The following is a 26361-nucleotide window of genomic DNA, read 5'->3' as shown; positions in this document are numbered from 1 at the left end:
GGTCAGAAACCTGTCCCTGTGGACACAGATGTTATCCACTCATTTCCGGCATGAGGAAACAGGAGACCAACATCCTCTGCATGATGTCTGCTGCGTTTGGAAGGAAGAGATAATAATGGTGATAATGAGAGTAACAGTAGTTACCACTTATTTGGCGCTAACTTTATCTCAGGCACAAGGCAAGACATTTTACATATATTATCTCACTTCATCTTCTCAGTAATCTAAAAATATAGACATTCACTTCACCACTTTTTATATGTGAGGAAATGGGTTTAGACAGTTCCAATGATTTGGCTGGAATCACAGAGGTAGTGAATGTCCAAAGCACCCAGATGGTGAGTGAGGCAGAAGAGACTCAAACCGGAATGTGTGTCTCCAAAATCATGCCCTCACACTCAAAGAGTCATGCTCTGCTGTCTTAGAAATCACCACCACCCAGGGAAGGGGCACTTGAGCCTCTGGACACACCCAGGTTCTCAGAAAATTGCAGCTCAGCTTCTTGGGTGCTGCTCCCTTGGTGACCCCATGAGTGGAGAGCTCTGTCATGGCATCCACCCGGCAGCTGGTGGCTGAGGGTGTCTGCTCAAAGGTGAGGTCGAAAATGCTCTACTGATTCATCCAGGATGTTTGAAGTTGAGGCCAAATGACTCCCTTCCAGGGAGGCTCTGGAGGGCAGTCCTGCTCTGCCTGGGAGTGGCCCTTCCTTCCATGTCTGAGATTCTGTGATTTCCAGTGGGAGGTGATTTGTGGAGGCTGTTTACAAACAGATGATATCACCCATGGACCTGCCTCTCCACACCAGTGATATGTGCTGAAATAGCAAGCCCCGGGATTGGTGGGCAGCGGGCAGGAAGGAAGAACTGCGGGCAGGAAATCAGAACAGACACACAGCAAAGCTAATCTGAGAGCGAGGGCTCAACTTGAAGAAGGAAGTCGAAGCCTGAGCTCTGGCAAAGAGAGGTGATGAGTCATGGACAGACACGTGAGTCCAAATAGGAACACAGGCCCTGTACACCAGGCATTGGAGTCTCATGTCAAATGTCTGGCCCTGAGGATGGCAGTACCTCCATGCTCACCTGCTGCTAAAACCCAGTGGGCCAGGACACATAGACTTTGAGGAGAGACATTGGAGTATATTAAGAATAGTTTTATTTTAGAAACCGAGAAAGCGACTTTGGATGGTCTAGAGCTCTATGCTCATGGCCCTGCAAGCTCTTCTGATTCCCAGCAGTAGGTAAAGCTGTATGTGTGGCCCAGGCACTCTCTGTGAGGTGATGGTGGTGGGTGCTGAGCCTGTGCGAAATTTGGCAACGTGAAGACCTACTCAAAGGTCATCACCTGGCACATGTGACAGGCAGAATTGGGTTTCTTATTATCTCTGGAATAAATGGACATTATTGTTAAATATGTTTTATCCATGATGGCTCCAACTTCAGCTTAAATTATGTTATTATAATGGTAATAATAACAATTGATATTTATGTAGCATTTAGCGTTTATGAGGCATTTTCACATATATTATCTCTTTCATAATCTGTAACATAAGTATCACCATCTCTGTTTCACATGTTTAACATGATTATGGAGGGACTCCTAGAGTTTAAGCAACCCACCTGAGGCTATCCAGCTGGCATGTGCGATCTCTGTCTGGACCAGGCCTTCTAATGCCCGCTAAGAAAGCCAAGAGCCATTTCTGAATATTCACTGAGAAAATTGAATAATGGCACCTACTTGATTATTTAGGGAGAGTGCTGTATTCACCATTGCATCCCTAGCCTCATGGCAGGTACATATTAAGGGTCTGTAAATAAATGATTGTTTATTAGGGCATAATGTGTAAGGCATTGTGCTAAAGAATCCCAGAGAGATGTATGAAAGCATTTCTGGGCCCTAAGGAGTTTATAGTCTGATTCAGGAACTGTGGTAAATAAATACTCATACGAGATGCAAACGATAACTCAGATCCAAAATGCAAAAAATGCCACAAGCAGAACACGGCATAGGCAACTGCTCTAGGGAGTCAACTGAATTTAGATAAGGCATTGTGATAGAACTTTCAATGAGGGCAAGTTCCTGTGGACTGGATTATTTATAAGACTTCAGGGGAAGAAGGATCTGGGGTGGGTGTGAGGGACGGAAACACGTCAGAGAGGCAGAGGTTCATTCATTCATTCATGTATTTGTTCAACTCAATCAGACACTGTCTGTGATTCTGGGACAGAACCAGAAATAAGACCAAGACCCTATTGGCATGGACCTCACTTTCCGGAGTGAAGACAGACAAGAAAGTAAGCAAGGAAGTCAGGTTGTGTCACACTGTGAAACGTGTTGTGATGAAAACAGAGAAAATAAGGATATAAACATTAACTAGAGGTATATGGGGATTTTAGATAGTGCTAGGCAAGGCCTCTCTGAAGACATCTTATTTGAGCAGAGGAAACGTGAGCTATGGCACAGAGCAGGGAAGCCCATGGTTACAGGGTTCCTGCATCCACGGCAGCCTAGGGCTGCTGGTTTTTGAGGTGTGTTTTCAGTTACATTGGCTCCACTAGAGAGTTTCACTACTAGGAAAGTAACTTGGAATTCCAGCTTCTTGGCAGAAAGATTTACTAGTGAGATTGATCGTATGCTATGAGCTTGGCCATATTTCACTGGATCCTTACGAGTCTCCCACAAGGCAAGTTTTCCTCACAGTTTGTTAAGGAAACTGGAAGATAAAGCTGTTAGGTAGCCTTCTTAGGATTTCCAAGCTTGTAATGGAAAGAACAAGATTTTGGACTGGAGGTGTTTGCCTCCGAAGTCAATGTTCTGAACATAGTGCTGTAGTCTGCTTTTTTTTTTTTTTTTTAAGAAAAAAAAAAGAAAGAAAGGGAAAAAGAGAGAAAGAAGAAAAAAAAGAATGAAAGAAAGAAAGAGGGAGAGAGAACGGGAATCTTGCTCTATTGCCCAGGCTAGAATGCAGTCTAAAAATGGGTATTAAAAACCTCTTTTATGCCAATAAATGTGCTTAACAATGGAGGCAGGAAGGAATGAGGGAGGAAAATAACAAACAAGCAGCCAACCAATGTTTCATTTAAACCTATGAAATGCTATGCAATTACTGAGGGGTGATTTACTTCCAATTATGTGGTCACCTTTAGAGTAGGTGTGATGTGATACTAAGAAAAATGTATGTTTTGTGGATTTGCGGTACAGAGTTCTGTAAATGTTTATTAAGTTTACTTATTTCCAGGACTGGGTTCAAGTCCTGGATAACCTTGTTAATTTTCTGTCTCATTGATCTGTCTAATATTGACAATGTGATGTTAAAGTCTCCCACTATTATTATGTGGGAGTCTAAGTCTCTTTGTAAGTCATTAAGAACTTGCCTTATGTATCTGGGTGCTCCTGTATTGGGTACGTATATATTTAGGATCGTTAACTCTTCTTGTTGCATTGATCCTTTTACTATTATGTAATGTCCTTCTTTGTCTCTTTTGGTCTTTGTTGCTTTAAAGTCTATTTTATCAGAGATAAGAATTGCAACTCCTGCTTTTTTTTTTTCCCCTCCATTTGGTTGGTAAATCTTCCTCCATCCCTTTGTTTTAAGTCTTTGTGTATCCTTGCATATGAAATGGGTCTGGATGCAGCATACCAATGGGTTTTGGCTTTTTATCCAATTTGCCTGTGTCTTTTGATTAGGGCATTTAGTCCATTTAAATTTGGGATTGATATTGATATATGTGAGTTTAATGCTGCCATTTAATGCTATCTGGCTGTTTTGCCCATTAGTTGATGTAAATTCTTCATTATGGTGATGCTCTTTACCTTTTGGTATGTTTTTGGAATGGCTAATACTAGTTGTTCCTTTCTATGTGTAATGCTTCTTTCAGAAGCTCTTGTAAAGCAGGCCTGGTGGTGATGAAATCTCTGAGTATTTGCTTGTTTGCAAAAAATTTTTATTTTTCCTTCACTTATGAAGCTTAGTTTGGCTGGATGTGAAATTCTGGGTTGAAAGTTCTTTTCTTTAAGGATGTTGAATATTGGCCCCCACTCTCTTCTGGCTTGTAGAGTTTCTGCTGAGAGATCTGCTGTAAGTCTGATAGGCTTCCCTTTGTGGGTAACCTGACCTTTTTCTCTGGCTGCCCTTAGTATTTTCTCCTTCATTTCAACCCTGGTGAATCTAACGATTATGTGCCTTGGGGTTGCTCTCCTTGAGGAATATCTTTGTGGTGTTCTCTGTATTACCTGGAGTTGAGTATTGTCCTGCCTTGCTAGGTTGGGAAAGTTTTCCTGAATAATATCCTGAAGAATATTTTCCAGCTTGGATTCATTCTCTCCGTCGCATTCAGGTACACCTATCAAATGTAGATTAGGTCTTTTCACATAGTCCCATATTTCTTGGAGACTTTGCTCATTCCTTTTTAGCCTTTTTTCTCTAACCTTGTCTTCTCATTTTATTTCATTAAGTTGGTCTTCGACCTCTGATATCCTTTCTTCTGCTTGAACAATTCGACTGTTAAAACTTGTGCATACTTCGTGAAGTTCTCATATTGTGTTTTTCAACTCTATTAATTCACTCATATTCCTCTCTACATTATCTATTCTCGTTAGCATTTTGTCCAACCTTTTTTCAAGGTTCTTAGTTTCTTTGCATTGGGTTAGAACATGTTCTTTTAGCTCACAGAAGTTTCTTATTATCCGCCTTCCGAAGCCTAATTCTGTCAATTCATCACACTCATTCTCCATCAGGCGACCTATGGGGCTCCTCTGCTGGGAATCTCCTGGTCCGTGGGCAACAAAAATTCGTCTGGAAGTGTGGTGTCCACTCACTCTCTGCTCTTTCACTGGGAGCTACAATCATGAGCTGCTGCTAATCGGCCATCTTGGATCTCTCCCTATAGTCTGCCTTTCTGGGAAGGATGGAAGTAGTCTCAAGCTTGAACAGGGGGAGGAGAAAAATATTCAAGGGAGTGGTGTTGGTGTCAAAAGACCCTGAGGACCCATCCTCAGAGAAGGAGACAGGAGGCCAGATCATGGATGGTTTGGAGTGCCAAATCAAGGAGTTTCAACCATATCATATTTGTGGAGTGTGGTGGTAGGAAAATGGTTTTGAAAGAAGTACATTAGAGAGATAAATGCTGGTTTACATAACATCTAGAGTACTTTCCGACATGACCCTTAGATTAATCAGGCAGCGATGATTAGGATGCTCCAGAAGGGGAAGTCAATGGAGAGGTTACCTCTGAGAGCAGGTACAATGGCCCAGGCATGAAATGAAGACTGAACCTGGCACATGGCAGTCATTAGGAAAAGGAAATGACAGGTGTAAAAAGCATTTGTCTGGAAGGAAGAGGGATAGAATCAGGTGACATATTGGGGTTAAGAAAGAGGAAGCAATTGGGGTGTCTCCAAGGTTTTGTGTCTGTTGCCTAGGAAATGATGACAGATTGACAAAATAGAGAAGCCAGGAGAAATAACTGGTGTGAGGAGGAAGAGGTAAGTTTGGTCTAAGACGTGTTGGGTTTGACATGCTGGCACGACATGACCATGAGGCAGCCATGTGGGGCTTGAACTTCAGACTCAGAAACCCTGAAGAACGTTGAGATAAACACAATTAAGATAAATGGTAATAAGCCATACCCCACTGGGAGTCAAATCTTTGGGAATGAATGTAGTCCTATCTCTGCAGTGAAGGTTATGAGAAAACACACTTGGTCTGTCTTGTTCATTGCAGCAACCTCAGTGCAAACAACAGAGTGCTAGACAGGAAAGGCCCTCCATGAATGTGTGTTGAGTAAGTGAATGAATAAAAACAGCAAGACAGAAGGCTCAAGAATTGAGCTGAGGGAGAAACAAAGCAGAAAGTAGGAAGTTGAATGCCAAGCCAAGGGAGAAAAGATAATGAAGTCAGAGAAATTACTCAGAGATTTGGCCTAAACAATTCATAAAAGGTTACTTTAAAGTCTTATGTTCTAGGAATCCAGGCAGAAGGAAACCAGACACTGCAAGAATGGAGAAGCTAAAGAATGTCATCCAGTCAAGATCTTCCTTCTTCCTTCCTAGTGCATGATCCATCTTTGGTGTCTTTAAACCATTGAACAGTTATAGTAGGAGATTCCATCTGGAGGGATAGCAGTTTCATCCTAACTGGTAGAATGGGTTGAAGAGGAAAACTGGCATTCATGTTAAGTAAAAATATCCTCTCTTACATGGATGACACTACAGCAGGTCAGAATGATTTGGCTGTGACAAATCTGAAACATATCATCTTGGCTCAGGACGAGTGATAGTCACCCCTAGAAAAGCAAGTATTTCTTCTTCTCATAAAAATTGCAGGGGCCGGGCACGGTGGCTCACACCTGTAATCCCAGCACTTTGGGAGGCTGAGGCGGGTGGATCACGAGGTCAAGAGATTGAGACCATCCTGGTCAACATGGTGAAACCCCACCTCTACTAAAAATACAAAAAATTAGCTGGGCTCAGTGGTGCATGCCTGTAATCCCAGCTACTCAGGAGGCTGAGGCAGGAGAATTGCCTGAACCCAGGAGGCAGAAGTTGTGGTGAGCCAAGATTGCACCACTGTGCTCCAGCCTGGGTAACAAGAGCGAAACTCCGTCTCAAAAAAAAAAAAAAAATTGCATCAGGGCAAGAGTGAGGACTTTTAAGCCATCTTATTTAATGATATATCTCATTCTTAAGGATTTGTTAGTTCCATTGCCAATAATGTAGCTGTATCAGCTCTGCACATTTGGAAACTTAATTTGCAATCAAGTTCAATGGCCATTTTTCTACGGTATGAAATAGAATTATCTGTACTTGAAAGTCAGACATTAACCATTTCCCTCTACCCAAAGTAATTTTCTGTTCATTCATTACTGCAAACTCTTATTGAGTACTTACTATATTCTAGGCACTTTGTGACACAAACAAATAATTCCTCCCTAATAGTTTAGTGGGAAAGAGAAAATAGTATTTATCAATTCTCCCTGAAGATGAAAGCATAATTCAGAATTAGAAAACATTCAAGAAAACAAGCCACAAGAGTTCGTCTTCAGTGAGACTGTATGTGTGGGTGTAGTATGGGGATTATGTTGAAGACAAATCCCTCTAGATTGATTTTGAATTTGTTTCTGCCAGGTATCTCAGGTAAACTGTCATCTGCCTGGAACCAATTTTATGCAATTATCTATTTCAGGTATCCTGAGATCCTATGTGCAGTGTCCTTTGGAAAGGGTGGCAAATAGACATGAGGCACAGAACCCTGGCTATACATCTTCAGGGCTTGTTCACTCCCCTCTCCTTAGACCTAAGCTAAGGCAGACGAGCTTCATTTCGTCTTGTGGTATTGCTTCTCTAGTCCACCTCTTCCAGTGAGGATGTCTCCTTTATCGCTGCTAATCTTGTCTCTTTCTCTTTGTAATCTTGGATTCTAAACCCTTAGAAAATAACATTTTCTAATCTCAGACAGCTGCCACATCAATTTACGGGCCTTTTATTTTGGTTTTGCTTCTCAATTCTCCCTTCAATTATGGAACTTGGGATTTTTTTTTTTAACTTTCATGCAAGTTTAGATACACATTAAAAAGATACTTATTATATTTTACCTGACACACGAGATGGTAATAGTATAAAGATTTAAAAGTTTTCTAATAAGCAATACTGCCAGCATCCGTGTGAGTTTTTAGAAAGTTCCAGATGATCTTAGCTGTGCCAAGGAAAACAATTTCTGCTATCCTTAGGGGCAGGTATTCCCCGGAGACTGCTGTGAGGGAAACTGGTGGTGTTTGATGTGAGAGAACCTTTAAAAAAGCCAAAATCCAGGAGCAGGTTGTTGATTCTCAGTCCATTGCTAAACATGGCAAATCTTGTCACACAACTGCTGGCCAGTGTCGTGTCCCATACATCATCCTATTTCTCCACCTAGTTGGCGCTGTGGCTTGTATACGGAAGTTGCTCAACACAACTGACGATTGACTGTTGACAGTACAAACGATATAATTTAATCCTTGCTTTGAGCTTTGTACTCATCAGAAAATTACATCAAGGTGTGGTGCATTTCAGTATAAAGCAGCATATTAACCCTGCGCCCCACCCAGTCTAGAAACATCCAAAAAAAAATGCCTGGGCTCATTTTTGACATTATTTCCATTCCATAACTAGTATTACAATCAATAATAAAGTGGAGATGATTGATGTATTACTGCTTTGGTGAAAATACATTCTAAAAAACTTTTAGGGGTAAACAGTCCAAAATTCACACTATATATATAATTGAAAAGGTTACTAGAGACTATGTAGCCAGATCACTCATAAATGCAGAAAAATGTCCCTCTGTAGTAAGCTGGTTGGTGCTAAACACAGCTGGATACGGAATGTTGGCTCACTGCCTCACATAACCATTTATCTCATTTTGAAAAATTTAATTTTTTTCAATAAATCTATTGCACTCCTAGAAAAATTTAATTAAAAATATTTGCATTCGGTTTTTTATTTTAAAGTATACTTTCCCCTTATTACTGAATAATTCTAAAATGTTCAGGACATAACACTTTGATATATTCAGGAAAGAGATTATGATGACCTTCCTTTAAGGAGCACTGCTCTGTTTAAACCCAGGGCATATAAAACTGAATTGCAGAAAAATATAAATATAAATAAAGCAATTTAATCATTGTCATATCTAATTGCTCATCCCTCCAGATCTTTATGCAAACTTGTTTTTCTTTTAACAAATCGTATTCTGGTTTTGAATGCTATTTTTTCATCTGAACTTTTCACCCAGTTACATGTCATAGCATCTTTTCATGACAGGACACATTCATCCATAGCATGCTTTTCATGCCTTAATATTTTGCTATTTTATGGACAGTTTGCTGTTTATTCAAGCAACTTTTTATTGTTGGGCACTGTCTTGCCTCCGATCCTTTACTATAATTAAAAATGCCATAATGCATTTATTCATTCAGCAAGTATTTGTTAGGCACCTTCACTCTGCCTGAACCATTCAGCACGGGAAACAAAGTTGCTGTCTTCAGTGACAACTTCTGAAAGAGGAGATGGAGATTGAAAATAAACAAATTATCAGACCACAAATACCAGATAATCACAAACAGTGATAATCGCTATGAAAAAAATAAGATGGGTTTTTGAGATAGAGAGTGGCAAGACTCAGTCTGTAATTTAGGAGGGGAGATACGTTGTGTCACGTATGTAGGATAAATCTTAGATGAACCTGTAGAAGTGGAATTGCTGCATTTTGTACTAAGCTATCCGCCCACTGTGGTGGAGAAGGGCTGCTGCTTGCGATGCTTACCAACACTGCCTTGCACCTTGCTCCCACTCTTGGGCCCTCGTCCTGCCCTCTGGACCACCTCAGCACCATTTCTTTTCTATTCGTGTCATAAAAATATTGTCCCTCACATGTATAGGACTTCATACTTTACAAAGACGTTTCACATGCTAACTTAATGCATTAATTATTTTGTTTTTATTTTTTATTATGTAAATGTTCAAATCTGCACTAAAAGAGAGGAAGGGACAATGAGCCCTCAATTACTCAGCACCCAGATGAAAAAGAAATCAATGTTCTTTTCATATTGTTTCATTTGTTCTCTGGCCCCTTCATCTTTGTTTCTGGACCATTTTAAAGCAAAGCCCACAAAAAACACTTCCCCCATCCACTACTGCTAGAGTGCCTGTCTCTAACAGACACAGACGATTTTCTTTCTGGCATATCTTCAATGCCATTACCACTTCTTTTTTTGTTTGTTTAACTTCGGAGGTACATGCGCAAGTTTGTTATATAAGTAAACACATGTCATGGGGGTTTGTTGTGCAGATTATTTTGTCACCCAGGTACTAAGCCTAGTACCTAATCGTTACTTTTCCTGCTTCTCTCCTTCCTTCCACCCTCCATCCTCAAGTAGGCCCCAATGTCTGTTGGTCCCTTCTTTGTGTCCATGAGTTCTTGTCCTTTGGCTCCCACTTATAATTGAGAAAACGTGGAATTTAGTTCTCTGCCCCTGCATTAGTTAGCTGAGGATAATGGCCACTAGCTCCATCCATGTTTCTGCAAAACACATAATCTTATTCTTTTTATGTCTGCATAGTATTCCATGGTGTATATATACCACATTTCCTTTATCCAATCTATCATTGAAGGGCATTTATGTTGATTCCATGTCTTTGTTATTGTGAATAGTGCTGCAAAGAACATGTGTGTGTGTGTCTTTATCATGGAATTACATATATTCTTCCAGGTACATACCCAGTAATGGGATTGCTGAGTCAAATGTCTGTTCTGATTTTACGACTTTGAGGAATTGTCACACTGTTTTCCACAATGGCTGAACTAATTTACATGCCCACCAAGAGTGTGTAAGTGTTCCCTGTTCTCTGCAGCCTTCCCAGCATCTATGATGGTTTTGACTTTTTAATGATAGCCATTCTGACTGGTGTGAGATGGTATCTATTGTGGTTTTGTATTTCTCCAATGACCAGTGATATTGAACTTCTTTTCATATGCTTGTCAGCCACATGTATGTCTTCTTTTGAAAAATGTCTGTTCATGTCCTTTGCCCACTTTTTAACAGGGTATTTGTTTTTTTCTTGTAATTTATTTAAGTTCCTTATACATGCTGGATATTACACCTTTGTCACATGCATAGTTTGCAAATGTTTTATCCCATTCTGTAGGTTGTCTGTTTACTCTGTTGTTAGTTTCTTTTGCTCTGCAGAAGCTCTTTAGTTTAATTAGATCCCATTTATCAAATTTTGCTTTTGTTGCAATTGCTTTTGGCATCATGAAATCTTTGCCTGTTTCTACATCCAGAATGTCATTGCTGAGGTTGTCTCCCAGGGTTTTTATAGTTTAGGGTTTTACATTTAAGTCTTTAATCCATCTTGACTTGACTTTTGTGTATGGTATAAGGAAGGGATCCAGTTTTACTCTTCTGCATATGGCTAACCATTTATTGAATAGGGAGTCCTTTCCCCATTGCTTGTTTTTGTCAGATTTGTAAAAGATCAGTTGGTCATAGGTGTATGGCCTTACTTCTGGGCTCTCTATTCTGTTCCATTGGTCTATGCGTAAGTTCTTGCATTAATACTCTGCTGTTTCGGTTACTGAAGCACTACAGCATAGTTTGAAGTCGGGTAACATGATGCATCCAGCTTTGTTGTTTTTGCTTAGGATTACTTTGGCTATTTGGACTCTTTTTTTGTTCCATGTGAATTTTAAATAGTTCTTTCTGGTTCTGTGAAAAAATATCATTGGTAGTTTGATAGGAAAAGCATTGATCCTGTAAATTTCTTTGGGCAGTATGGCCATTCTAATGATATTGATTCTTTCTATCCATGAGCATGAAACATTTTTTCATTTTTTTGGCGATTCTCCAACCCCCTGGTAAGCTGTATTCCTAGATATTTTACCCTTTTAGTGGTAGTTGTGAATGGGTTGGGTCCTGAGTTGGGTCTTGGCTTGGCTGTTGTTGGTATGTAGCAGTGCTAGTGATTTTTGTACTTTGATTTTGTATTCTGAAACTTTGCTGACATTGTTTATCAGCTGAAGGAGCCGTTGAGCCAAGACTATGGGATTTTCTAGATATAGAATCATGTTATCTGCAAACAGGGATAGTTTGACTTCCTTTCTTCCTGTTTCAATCCCCTTATTTCTTTCTCTTCCCTGATTGCGCTGGTGAGGACTTTGCATACTCTGTTGAATGCGGGTTGGTGAGAGAGGGTATCCTTGACTTGTGCCATTTTTAAGACGATTGCTTCCATCTTTTCCCAATTCAGTATGATGTTGGCTATGAGCTTGTCATAGATGGCTCTTGTTATTTTGACATATGTTCCTTCCATATCTAGTTTATTGAGAGTTTTTAACATGAAGGAATGTTGCATTTTATCAAAAGCCTTTTCTACATCTATTGTGATATTCATGTACTGTTTGTCTTTAGTTCTGTTTACGTGATGAATCACATTTATTGATTTGTGTATGCTGAACCAAAAAACTTGCATCCCAGGGATAAAGCCTGCCTGATCACGGTGGATTCACTTTTGGATGTGCTGCTGGATTCAGTTTGCAAATGTTTTGTTGGTTTTTGCATCAATGTTCATCAAGGATATTGGCCTGCAGTTTTTTTTTTGTTGTTGTGTATCTGGCAGGTTTTGGTATCGGAATGATGATGGCTTCATAGAATGAGTTGGGGAGGAGTCTCTCCTCCTCAATCTTTTTAGAACACTTTTAGTAAAAGTAGTACTAACTCTTTTTATTTTACATCTGGTAGAAGTCAGCTGTCAATCCTTCTTGTCCTGGGCTTTTTTAGTTGGTACACTATTTGTTACTCTTTCAATTTTTTAGCTCAATATTGGTCTGTTTAGGGAATCAGTGTCTTTCTGGTTCAGTCTTAAGTGTGTGTATGTGTCCAGGAGTTTATCCATTTCACCTAGGCTTTCTGGTTTGTGTGCACAGAGGTGTTCATAGTTTCCAATGGTTATTTTTATTTCTTCAGAGTCAGTGGTAACATCCTCTTTGTCATTTCTAATTGTGTTTATTTGGCTCCTCTCTTTTCTTCTGTATTAGTCTAGCTAGTGGCCTATTTATCTTATTAACTTTAAAAAAAACAACTCCTGGATGTGTTGATCTTTTGAATGGCTTTTCATGTCTTGATTTCCTTTAGTCCAGCTCTGATTTTGGCAATTTCTTGTCTTCTGCTATCTTTGGGGTTGATCTGCTCTTGCTTCTCTAATTCTTTCAGTTGTGATGTTAGGTTGTTAATTTGAGATTTTTTTCAACTTTTGATGTGGGCACTAAGTGCTGTGAATTTCCCTTTCAACACTGTCTTCACCGTGTCCCAGGTGTTCTGGTATGTTGTATCTTTGATCTCATTAGCTTCAAATAACTTCTTGACTTCTGCCTTCATTTCATTATTTACCCAAAAGTCATTCAGGAACATGTTGTTTAATTTCCATATAATTGCATGATTTTGAGAGTTTTTGTAGTCTTATATTTTTATTACATTGTGGTCTGAGAGTGTGTTTGGTATGATTTCAATTTTGTGATCAATTTTAGAGTAAGTACCATGTGATAATGAGAAAAATGTATATTCTGATGTTTTAATGTGGAGAGTTCTGTAGAAGTCTATTAGATCTATTTGGTGCAATGCTGAGTTCAGATCTGAATATCTTCATTAATTTTCTTCTTCAGTTATCTGTCTAATGCTATCAGTGGAATGTTGAGGTCTCCCACTATTATTGTGTGGGAGTCTAAGTCTCTTTTTAGGTTTCAAAGAGCTTGTTTTATGAATGTGGGTACACTTGTGTTGGGTACATATATATTTAGGATAGTTGGGTCTTCTTGTTGGATTGAACCTTTTACCACTATGTAATGCTCTTCTTTGTCATTTTTCATCTTTACTCGTTTACAGTATGTTTTGTCTGAAATTAGGATTGCAACTTCTGCTTTTTCATGATACCAATTTGTTTTGTAGATTTCCTGTATCCCTTTATTTTGAGCCTATGGATGTCATTACACATGAGATGGGTCTCTTGAAGAGAGCATGACATTGAGTCTTAATTTTTTATTTAGCTTGCTATTCTGTGCCTTTTCAGTGGAGCATTTAGTACATTTATACTCAAGGTTGGTATTGATATATGTAGATTTAATTCTGTCATTGTATTGTTAGCTGGTTATTACGCTGGCTTATTGTGTGGTTGCTTCACTGTGTCACTCATCTGTGTATTTAAATGTGCATTACCATTTCTAACAGACCTAACAGTACTTCTTAAATATCACATCACACACAGTTCTTGTTCATATTTCCACAGTTATTTTTAAAATGTGGCTTTCAGGCCAGGTGCGGTGGCTCAAGCCTGTAATCCCAGCACTTTGGGAGGCCAAGGTGGGTGGATCACGAGGTCAAGAGATCGAGACCATCCTGGTCAACATGGTGAAACCCCGTCTCTACTAAAAATACAAAAAATTAGCTGGGCATGGTGGCGCGTGCCTGTAATCCCAGCTACTCAGGAGGCTGAGGCAGGAGAATTGTCTGAACCCAGGAGGTGGAGGTTGCGGTGAACCGAGATGGCGCCATTGCACTCCAGCCTGGGTAACAAGAGGGAAACTCCGTCTCAAAAACAAAAAACAAAAAACTGTGGCTTTCAAGTTGGTTTGCTTGAGTTCGGTTGCAAACAAAATCCACACATTTAGTTGATTTGTCTCTTAAGTTTCTTCTAATTTGTAGCAACTCCTATATTCTTTCACATCATTTACTTTTTTTTTTTTTTTTGAGACGGAGTTTCTCTGTTGTTACCCAGGCTGGAGTGCAATGTCATGATCTCGGCTCACCTCAACCTCTGCCTCCTGGGTTCAGGCAATTCTCCTGCCTCAGCCTCCTGAGTAGCTGGGATTACAGGCACGTGCCACTATGCCCAGCTAATTTTTTGTATTTTTAGTAGAGACGGGGTTTCACCTTGTTGAACAGGATGGTCTCGATCATTTACTTTCACATCATTTACTTTTTAAATACAGAAGTTGCTCATCATGAAAAATTTCTCACATTTTGAGCTTGGCTGATTGCTTCTTTCTTGTGTCACTTGACTTTCTTATTTTTTTCCTGCATTCCCCAGTATTTCTTATAAACTGGTAGTTAGATTTAGAAGCTTAAACTAAATTCAAGTTCAATCTTTTTTGTGACAAGCATAATTCAGATATGATGTACTCTTCTTATTCACCATAGAGGAGGCACATGCTGTCTGGGAGTTCTAAGTGGAGTGGTGTTAAGATTCGTCTGCAGAGTTAGTGTCAGCCCTGTCCATTTTGTGCCCTGAGACTTTGCTGAAGTTGCTTATCAGCTTGAGGAAATTTTGGGCTGAGACAATGGGGTCTTCTAAATATACAATCATGTCATCTGCAAATAGAGACAATTTGACTTCTTCTTTTCCTAATTGAATGTCCTTTATTTCTTTTTCTTGCCTGATTGCTCTGGCTAGAACTTCCAATACTATATTGAATAGGAGTGGTGAGAGAGGGCATCCTTGTCTAGTGCCAGTTTTCAAAGGGAATGCTTCCAGTTTTTGCTTGTTCAGTATGATATTGGTTGTGGGTTTGTCATAAATAGCTTTTATTATTTTGAGATACATTCCATTGATACCTAGTTTGTTAATAGTTTTTTAGCATAAAGGGCTATTGAATTTTGTTGAAGGCCTTCTCTTCATCTATTGAGATAATCATGTGGTATTTGCCTTTGGTTCTGTTTATGTGATGGATTACGTTTATAGATTTGTGTATGTTGAACCCACCTTGCATCCGAGGGATTAAGCCTACTTGATCATGATGGGTAAGTTTTTTGGCATGCTGTTGTATTCAGTTTGCCAGTATTTTGTTGAAGATATTTACGTCAATGTTCATCATGGATATTGGCCTGAAGTTTTCTTTTTCAGTTGTGTCTCTGCCAGATTTTGGTAACAGGATGATGTTGGTCTCCTAAAATGAGCTGGGGAGGATTCCCTCTCTTTGCATTTTTGGAATAGCTTCAGAAGAAATGGTACGAGCTCCTTTTTGTATGTCTGGTAAAATTCAGCCATGAACCCATCTGGACCTGGACGTTTTTTGGTTGGTAGGCTATTAATTGCTGCCTCAACTTCAGACCTTGTTATTGGTCTATTCAGGGATTCAACTTCTTCCTGGTTTAGTCTTGGTAGGGTGCAAGTGTCCAGGAATTTATCCATTTCTTCCAGGTTTACTGGTTTATGTGCGTAGAGTTGTTTGCAGTAATATCTATGGTAATTTGCATATCTGTGGAATCAGTGGTGATATCCCCTTTATCATTTTTTATTGTATTGATTTGATTCTTCTCTCTTTTCTTTTTTATTAGTCTGACTAGCAGTCTATCTATTTTGTTGATCTTTTCAAAAAATCATCTCCTGGTTTGATTTATTTTTCGAAGGGTTTTTTGTGTCTCTATCTCCTTCAGTTCTGCTCTGATCTTAGTTATCTATTGTCTTCTGCTAGCTTTTGAATTTTTTTGATCTTGCTCTTCTAGCTCTCTCAATTTTGATGTTAGGATATCGATTTTAGATCTTTCCTTGCTTCTGATGTGGGCATTTATTGCTATAAATTTCCCTCTAGACACTGCTTTAAAGGTGTCCCAGAGATTCTGGTATGCTGTGTCTTTGTCTCATTGGTTTTGAAAAATGTCTTTTATTTTATTTCTGCCTTCTTTTTGTTGTTTATCCAGTCATCATTCAGGAGCAAGTTGTTCAGTTTTTTATGTCATTGAGCAGTTCTGGGTGAGTTTCTTAATCCTGAGTTGTAATTTGATTGCACTGTGGCCTGAGAGACTGCTTGCTATGATTTCCATTCTTTTGCATTTGCTGAGGAGTGATTTATTTCCAATTATGTGGTCAATTTTAGAGTAAGTATGATGTGGTGCTGAGAAGAATGTATATTCTGTGGATTTGGGGTGAAGAGTTCTGTAGATGTCTATTAGGTCTGCTTGGTCCAGATCTGCTTTCAAGTCCTGGATATGCTTGTTGATTTTCTGTCTTGTTGATCTGTCTAATATTGACAGTGGAGTGTTAAAGTATCCCACTATTATTGTGTGGGAGTCTAAGTCTCTTTGTAGGTCATTAAGAACTTGCTTTATGAATCTGGGTGCTCCTGTATTGGGTGCATATATATTTAGGATCGTTAGCTCTTCTTGTTACATTGATCCCTTTACCATTATTTTCTCTTTATCTCTTTTGATCTTTGTTGGTTTAAAGTCCATTGTATCGCAGACTAGGATTGCAACTCCTGCTTTTGTTTTGCTCTCCATTTGCATGGTAAATTTCCTTCCATCCCTTTATTTTGAGTCTATGTGTGTCGTTGCATGTGAGATGAGTCTCCTGAATAGAGCACACTGATGAGTCTTGACTCTTTATCCAGTTTGCCATTCTGTGTCTTTTGACTGGGGCATTTAGGTCATTTACATTTAAGGTTAATATTGTCATGTGTGAATTTGATCCTGCCATTTTGTTACTGGCTGGTGGTTTTGCCCAGGTAGTTGATGCAGTTTTTCCATTGTGTCTTTGGTTTTTACCAACTGGTACATTTTTGCAGTGGCTGGTACTGGTTGCTCCTTTCCATGTTTAGTGCTTCCTTCAGAAGCTCGTGTAAGGCAGGCCTGGTGGTGATGAAATCTCTCAGCAATTGCTTGTCTGTAAAGGATTTTATTTCTCCTTCACTATGAAGCTTAGTTTGGCTGTATATGAAATTTGGGTTGAAAGTTCTTTTCTTTAAGGATGCTGAATATTGGCCCCCACTCTCTTCTGGCTTGTAGGGTTTCTGCCAAGAGATCTGCTGTGGGTCTGATGGGCTTCCCTTTGTGGGTGACCCAACCTTTCTCTCTGGCTGCCTTGCTAGGTTGGGAAGTTCTCCTGGAAAATATCCTGAAGAGTGTTTTCCAGTTTGGATCCATTCTCCTTATTACATTCAGGTACACCAATCAAGCACAGATTAGGTCTTTTCACATAATCCCATATTTCTTGGAGGCTTTGTTCATTTCTTTTCACTCTTTTTTCTCTAATCTTGGCTTCTCGTTTTATTTCATTGAGTTGATCTTCAATCTCTGATATCCTTTCTTTTGCTTGATCAATTCAGCTATTGAAACTTGTGTATGTCCTGTGAAGTTCTTGTGCTATGTTTTTCAGCTCCATCAAGTCGTTCATGTTCTTCTCTTAGCTGGTTATTCTAGTTAGCATTTCATCTCATCTCTTTTTCAAGGTTCTTAGTGTCTTTGCATTGGGTTAGAACATGTTCCTTTAGCTTAGAGAAATTTGTTATTACCCACCTTCTGAAGCTGCTTCTGTCAATTTGTCAAACTCATTCTCCATCCAGTTTTGCTCCCTTGCTGTGAGGAGTTGCAATCTCTTGGAGGTGGAGAGGCATTCTTTTTTTGATGATTTCATTCTGTTTGTGCTGGTTTCTCCCCATCTTTGTGGATTTATCTATCTTTGATCTTTGAAGTTGGTAACTTTTGGATGGGGTCTCTGAGTATACATCTTTTCTGTTGATGTTGAAGCTATTTCTTTTTGTTTTTTATTTTTCCTTCTAACACTCAGGTCCCTCTGCTTTAGGATTCCTGGAGGTCCACTCTAGACCTTGCTTGCCTGGGGATCACCTGTGGGGGTTGCAGATCAGCAAGTATTGCTGCCTGATCTTTCGTCTGGTAGCTTCATCCCAGAAGGCTACCCAGCAGGTGACAACCAGAGCTCTCCTGTATGAGGCATCTTTTTGGTTAGGGAGCCACTTGAGGAGGCAGTCTGTCCCTTTTCTGCCTGTAGAGTCACTGCTGGGCTGTCATGAAATCAGTCCAGTTGCTGTGTATACTTCCTGTCTTTTGTTTACACAAGTAGGTTTAGACCAACCTCAGCAATGTGGAAGCCCTTCCACACACTGAGCTCAATTGTCCCAGGTGGAGCTTGAACTGATGTGCTGGCTGTGAAACTCACAAGTTGAGGGCTTCAGTTTGCTGGTCTTTTGGTGGGGGGTGTGGGGTGTGACCCGCCCGGGACCCACCCAGCTGTTTCACCTGTCTCCCTTCCTTCAACACCCCCTTTTTCTGGATTCTGGGTAGCTTTATGCTGCAGGCACTCTCAGTGCTAGTCAAAATGTTCATCTAGATCTGTGCTGACAACCTGCAGCCTCTGTTGGAGCTGCCGCTTAGATCTGTGTTGATAACTCACGGCACTTTTCAGCCCGCTGGGGATCTGCTGGTCTGTGGTTTGCAGAGAGCCTGGGAGAAGCTCAGTACCTGAACTGGAGTGCCAGGGGTGAGAGGGTGGAAGTCCCCGATCCTCCAGTCAGTTGCACTTCCCCGGGTGAGGCAGCGCCCCACCCTGCCATGGTTTGCCCTCCTTGGGCTGCACCCACTGTCCAACTAGTCCCATAGAATTGAACCTGGTACCTCGGTTGGAAATGTGGAGATCACTTGCCTTTTGCATCTCTCCTGCTGGGAGCTGTGCTCCAGAGCTCTTCCTATTCGGCCATCTTGGTGGAATCCTGAACTTCTCTTTTTCCTTAATGTGCTTTAATCAATTGCAGTGATTATTTCTCTCATATTTTAGCCACTGGGCATCCTTTGAAATTGCCTCCTATATTTTTTTGACACCCCCCCCCAGATTCTATCATACTTTCCTTGCTTTCTGGTACAATAAGATATCCTAGGCTAACTCTGTATATTATCTACCTCAGATATAGACCCAAGTATTTTTCCAATGGTTCCCTGCCTTTTTTTTTTGTTTGTTTTTAAGTGGTAAATGGTATTTAGAGACCTTACCATAGGCACTATGGGGACCAAATGTGACTATGTTTTTAGTGCTGCTAGATCTTCTCTGTGAGCAGTTAGAAAACACATTTTTAAAAAATAAACTAATAATAAGAAATTCAAATTTAACATTTTAGAATAAGCACTTAATCTCTTTGCTTCTATACTTGCATTTTTTCTTATGCTGAACATTTTGTTTTTTCTTTGTTTTATCCTACAATATGTTATTTTCCAAGTGATAATGCCAGCATTACTATCATCAGTAAGATTATTCAATGCTATGTACATTTCCTTTGAGACTCATTTTTCCTTGGAATAAAAATGTAGAGTAAAAATGTGTTTTAGAATTACTTGCAGTAATTCTTTTCTCAGTATAGTTATGCCACCAACTTGATATTCATTTGAACTTATTTTGGTTTGTTTTCACTGTTAGTAGATTTTTATTTAACAATTTTGTTTTTAATTATGTATGTAACATTTACATAAATCCAAAGTAAAAACTATCAAACAAGATATATTCAACAAAGTCTAGCCTACATCTTTGTCTCCCTTCTTCCTCTCTTCTCTTCCACAAGTAATCATTTGTATTAGTGTTTATGGCTAGTCCACATTTTCTTAAAGGCATTATCTTGTTTTGTTTTGTTTTGTTTTGTTTTGTTTTTTTGAGACGGAGTTTCGCTCTTGTTACCCAGGCTGGAGTGCAATGGCGCAATCTCGGCTCACCGCAACCTCCGCCTCCTGGGTTCAGGCAATTCTCCTGCCTCAGCCTCCTGAGTAGCTGGGATTACAGGCTGCGCCACCATGCCCAGCTAATTTTTGTATTTTTAGTAGAGACGGGGTTTCACCATGTTAACCAGGATGGTCTCGATCTCTTGACCTCGTGATCCACCCGCCTCGGCCTCCCAAAGTGCTGGGATTACAGGTGTGAGCCACCGCGCCCAGCCCCTATCTTGCATTTTTAACACTTTTATGTAGGCAAGAGAGATGATGCTTACGTACATCATAAAGGAAGTAGCAGTGTCCTGTTCAAACCCCAGGAATCCAAATCCTGCACTCCTTCCTCTGCCCCATAGTGCCCTCTACAGACGCCTCAGGAAATTTCAAGGAGAGGCAACTGTCTTTTCTTCCTCAGGTTAGATGTCCAAATTAAGCAGACTCTCCGTGCTTCCGTGATACTATCTTCTATTCCAGAATTTTGTAAAATACATATGGGAACTATTTGGGGGATCCAGGCAGTGCTTGGTGTCTAGGCAAGAATGTGTGAATAAGGAAGCTCTCATGTTTGTTGGGAAAATAAATTATCCCTAAATGCTGTGATTTTCTGCTAACACCAGCTACGATGATGTGGAATCGAGGTACAATTAAAACTCATGAAATGTCCCACGAGTTTAAAGTGGCCATAGGTTTAAATATTTTTTTCTATCTAATTCAATGTAATTTTAAATTGTATTGCCAACTAGGCAGAAAATAGAAGCTACAACTTTCCTAAAGAAAATTCCTAACTGGGCTAGTGCACAAGTAAGACAGAGTTAAAATCCTAAGGCATAGTGTATTGTTTACCCCTAAAGGGTTTCTTCCAAGTCCTCTCTGCTCCCGCTCCCATTGGCTCACCTGGCTGGCTGGGGAGACCTTGGGGCAGCAGGAACAGAGGTGGCACCAGTCTGTCCACAGACATGTTCTAGCATGAGGTCATCATGTTGTTTTGGCTTTGTTTGTTTGTTTTGTTTTCTGAGAAAGGGGCGTCAAGCAGGAGGAGAATAGAGCCCTAAAGTCAGGTAGTGACTTTCCTAGCATCACATTTCTGCTTAACAAAGATCCAAGGGAGCTTCCCCAGAACTTTTGGATTTTTGTCTGTTTGTTCAAAAGCAGAGCATTTCAGTGTCATAGGTAGTTCACATGGATACATTAGAATTAAGTCACTTGAAAAATAAACAAATGGTATGGAAGCTAAAAAGAAATTATTTAGACAGTTAATGAGAAAAAGAGAGTCATTGGTAAGGCTTCCCTTTTTATCAAAAAGCAGCCCCCAAATAATTTCTTTTCTAACAAAGATCAGCCTGTAAAACTCAGCTGCAGACATAAATAAGCAAGCTGGGAGATTGCATAGGTAGATGCCGGCAGCAGTGCTGATAGAAAAAGAGGCCACCCGGGGACCAGGCATGTTCAACATAGAGGATCCCTCTTCTCTTTTCTTTGTCGCTATGTGGGCAGTAAAAAGGTGGGTAACATGGTCCAGCCAGGTGGAGACCCTATCTACATAACAAAATAATTGGGTGCGATGGCCCGCTTCTTCACACTATGCAAACAGCACACCTGGTCCATCCAATCTCCCAGGCCCTATGTTAATCAGACACTGCCTCCTCAAGCTTGTCTATAAAATCCTGGGCATTTCACCAGGAAGTCTGAAGACCCGCCTGGGCCCGCCCTTCTCTCTGCAGGAGAGAGAGCTATTTTCTTTACTCTTTCTTTCGCCTATTAAACCTCCGCTCTTAAACTCACTTCTTGGGTGTTCGCATTCTCGATTTCCCTGGCATGAAACAATTAACCTCTGGTATTTACCCTAGACTATGAGGACACTTCACAAAGAAGCAAACCAACAACAAAAACACCAGTAACAACAGTGAAAGTGGTAAAATGCCAGTAGGAGGTGGTGAAAGTGTTACTGCACGTGGGCGAGACCAGAAAAATCAACTTTGAGATTAAGGCGGGCAGGGCAGAGCAGGCACCTCCAGATGGAGCTGCCATGGATTTGGAGAGCCCACAAGTCCCCTCCCACGTTTGGGGCAGCACCCAGAGAGACTGCGCACCTGAGCGAAGGCCCTTGTCCTCTTTTTTTCTGGGTAAAGTGTTGTCCTTTTTCACACATCAGTGGTCAGGAGAGGCAGTCACTGACTTGAGGTGACCAGGAAAGAGCAGGGACATCCATTTCTTCTGGAAAAAAAAAAAGAGTTAAAATCAGAGACATGTCCAGGGCTGAAGCTTGAAGCTCTGTTTTTCTCTGTGACAGACAACATCAGGATTCCTAATTGTTAGGAAATCTCATCCTTCTGAATAACTTTCTTTCAAAAATAAAATTATTTTCTGATAATTACGGTAATGCACATCCTCTAAATTTTTGAGAACCCTGAAACAGGTGTGTGTGTACACACAAAGGAGATACACCTTACATTCTGTAAATGCTGCTTTTCACATCACATGATGACAGTTTGTTCACTTTTAAAAGTGGCTGTAATGACTGAACAATATTTTACCCATTTTAGGGATGCACAATGCTTTCATTAACTATTCCCTTTCTGTTGAGTATTGAGGCAATTCTACTTCATTGCTCTGCTAAAGAATGACACATTTTCCCCCCTGACTTTTGTTTTAGGGTTAGGGAGTACACGTGCAGGTTTGTTACATGGGTAAATGGCATGTTGCCAGGGTTGGGTGTATGAATGACCCCATCCCCAGATAGCGAGCATATTTGATAGTTTTTCACCCCAGGTCTCCTTCTAGCTGTCCCCAATGTCTACTGTTCCCATCTTTGTGAAGAATAACACACATTTTTAAAGAAAAATACTGTATCTCTGATGATTTGACTAGAGGCATTGTCTTAGAATTGGTTAGACTCCATCAAATTGAATGACTTCTTTTTAAGGTTTTTGGACACACTGGAGGATGGGTCACTACCACTGCTTTTCACACATTTACTTGTTACACCTCAAGTGCCAATAAGCTGGTAATTACAAAAAAAAGCTGATTCAATAGGTGAGAATTTTTTGTTGTTGTTTAGTAAAGAACTTGAACCTATTTTTATGATTATGGGTCATTTATAGTTCTTTTCTCAATGGCGCCATCTCGGCTCACCGCAACCTCCGCCTCCTGGGTTCAGGCAATTCTCCTGCCTCAGCCTCCTGAGTAGCTGGGATTACAGGCACGTGCCACCATGCCCAGCTAATTTTTTGTATCTTTAGTAGAGACGGGGTTTCACCATGTTGACCAGGATGGTCTCGATCTCTTGACCTCGTGATCCACCCGCCTCGGCCTCCCAAAGTGCTGGGATTACAGGGGTGAGCCACCGCGCCCAGCCTATAGTTCTTTTCTAAATTGCCTTTTCCTTTCCAATTCTTCAAAATTTGGAAAATAATTAGCTATTCCTTAATTTGTTAGGACCTTTTCCTTATGTATTATATGGGGATTATGCAGCACAGATAATAAGAATTAATATTAATGTTGAATGCACACTATAAATGCATTTACCTTGTTTTCCGCTTCCTTTCAAAACTTTGTTAGAATGATTTTTCCCCTGGAGCTGCAAATTCCATAGTCAACTGATGCAGCTCCCCACTGATTTGGAAGCTACTCCAGGGAGGAACTGAGGAACACCAGCTGGAGATGGCTGCTAGGTGGCTCTGGGTCACTTTCGGTGTCCCTGAAGGGTGACCGCAAGGCTGGCAGATGTGGTTGCAGCGGCACTGTGGCTCTGTCCTTTCTTTGTCCTCATCTACACTCCCGATTTTGATTACGATTTTTGACCCAGGTCTGCCTTTTTTTCTCTTGCATGCCGTGCTGCTGAGCAGCCCCTACTCTGTGCTTTGGGGTCGGTGTGGGTCCACTTGGTTGGCTTGGGGCCCACCAAGCCCACCCATGTTGCTCTGGTCCTATTAGAGCAAGCAGCTCAGTATCCTAAGTGCAAGTTAGAGTCGGGGTGGGCAATGCAGGGTCTGTACAGACACATGAGTGGAGGGAAGAGAAAGAAACATCATTCAAGGCAAGCCTCAGACTGCTTTCTAGAGGAGGAGCAGGTAAATGAGCTGACAATTACAGGTGAGGCAGTGGGAGCTGATCCCAACCTGGGTGATGAGGATGGGGAAAGAAGGTGTGGAGCACCTACGAGAAAGAGGAGGAGTTGACATCGGTGTCCAGCAGAATGGATAGACATTCCCCAGGTCACGGGGCAGTTTCACACCAGGCACATGCAGCCAGACACAGGAGCCATGCTTGCTTCCCTCTTCCGCCTTGCTCTTTTGTTCCTCACCATCTTCTCTATACTGTTCTCTTTCCTGTTTATGAAACATGCTGAGGCTGTTTTCACTTCTTGAAGTCTCATTGGACAGTTTTATTTTTACTTTTTAATTTTTGTGCACATATAGTAAGTATATATATTTGTGGGATGCACGAGATGTTTTGATACAGGCATGCAACACATAATAATCACATCATGAAAAATGGGGGATTCATCACCTCAAGCATTTATCCTTTGTGTTACAAACAAACCAATTACACTCTTCTCGTTATTTAAAACTGTATGATTAGATTATTATTGACTAAAGTGGCCCTGTCTTGCTGTCAATCATAGGTCATATTCGTTCTTTCTGACCACTTTGTGGTACCCATTAACCCTTCTCACCTCCCCTTCCGCCCCCACCACGCTTCCCAGACACTGGTACCTACTCTCTATCTCCAGGAGTTCAATTGTGTTGACTTTTAGATCCAACAAATAAGTGTGAACATACGATGTTGTCTTCTGTTTCATTTAACATAATGAACATAAGGCTAAGATATGCAATCAGTTGAGATTTATTAATGTGTGGGCGTTTGCTTCTTGGCTTTTTCTTCCACTCATATGCCCTATTAAAGAAAAGTTGTTTTTTTTTTTTTTTTTTTTTTTTTGAGATAGAGTTTCGCTCTTGTTACCCAGGCTGGAGTGCAATGGCGCAATCTCGGCTCACTGCAACCTCCGCCTCCTGGGTTCAGGCAATTCTCCTGTCTCAGCCACCTGAGTAGCTGGGATTACAGGCACGCGCCACCATGCCCGGCTAATTTTTTGTATTTTTAGTAGAGACGGGGTTTCACCATGTTGACCAGGATGGTCTCGATCTCTTGACCTCGTGATCCACCTGCCTCGGCCTCCCAAAGTGCTGGGATTACAGGCTTGAGCCACTGCACCTGGCCAAAAAGTATATTTTTGCCCTTTGACCTTTATAATTCTGGTACTGAACTATATGTGTTCTGCCTGTGCACAGTAAGCCAGGGCAGCCAACAGGTCGCAAATCCACGTTTCCAAAGACATGGTATCAGGGACATATTTATGGGATGGAGGAGGAAGGTAGTTCAGGGCCTGGGAAGTGCAGTGCACGGCAAGGAGCAGTGAGGTAAGTGGCATTCTGCACATGCATAGTCACGCTTCATGGCTCTTCATAAGGAGCATGTTCAGAAAATGGTGACATTAGCATGATCTGAGGGAGGAGTTTCTGGCCCTCTGACATCAAAGGGTCACCTCTCAGGCATTCATGCAGGTCCAGTTGAAGGGTCAGTGGTTTCGGTGAACTAGAAAAGAGCCAACACCAAGTTCTTAGAAAACAGTAAGCAGCCATCAGCATGGTAACCGATATGTCACGGATGTCCTCTAAGAGGAAACTTGCTCAGCTATGTGACTTTCTGCTGTATAGGTTTTAACATTAACTAGAGGTAAGTGCAAGGAAGCAAGAAAGGCAGGTGAAGTCTGGTGAGCTTCATCAGGTTAGCTCTTGGTTTCAACTACTTTCTTCCCTCCCGCACAAAACCAATAGAATGGGCTAGAGAGAGCATTAGGACAGCTGGAGAAATGAGGGGAGGTTTTATTCCTAGGTTACTTCCTGTGGAACAGAGAACACTAAGATTGGGTAAGTATAGAAACATGAACAAGGGAGACAGAAAAACTGAAACCATCTACATAACCAGGAGCAGAGCCAGGTGAGATTGAGGAGGAAAGGAGGGTGAGCAAGGAGAGCGGGAGATCAAAGAAGCCACGACGTCTGCACGTTAGGAGCAGGTCGGGAGTTAGTGAGAGGCTGATGAGCAGCCATGGAATGTGGAGGAGTTGAAAAGGACAGAAATGGGACTTTTAGAAGTACGTATCAGGTTTTAAAGAGGATTCCCTACAATATTTTTTGATACAGCAGTGCTGGGCTGGGCTTTGTGGATACCATTCTCTAAAGAGACTAGACCCCAGAGCGCGTCCGCACCCACCCTCCTATACTGCAGGACCCGCTTGGTGGGACAAGAGGAAAGCGTGGTACTGGCCGAGGCAGTTCCGTCCCTGAGT

The 26361-nt window shown here is 40.9% G+C and overlaps 1 protein-coding gene across 3 annotated transcripts in view; it reads left to right on the top strand.

Moving 5' to 3' along the window:
• LOC103788982 (uncharacterized) overlaps positions 1–26361 on the top strand; it is an 870763-nt gene that overhangs the window by 512059 nt on the left and 332343 nt on the right. The gene's annotated exons all lie outside the window — the stretch shown is intronic.

The sequence above is a fragment of the Callithrix jacchus genome, chromosome 18, assembly GCF_049354715.1.
Source record: "Callithrix jacchus isolate 240 chromosome 18, calJac240_pri, whole genome shotgun sequence".
Taxonomy (NCBI): Eukaryota; Metazoa; Chordata; class Mammalia; order Primates; family Cebidae; genus Callithrix; species Callithrix jacchus.
This window is presented reverse-complemented; position numbering and strand designations above follow the sequence as displayed.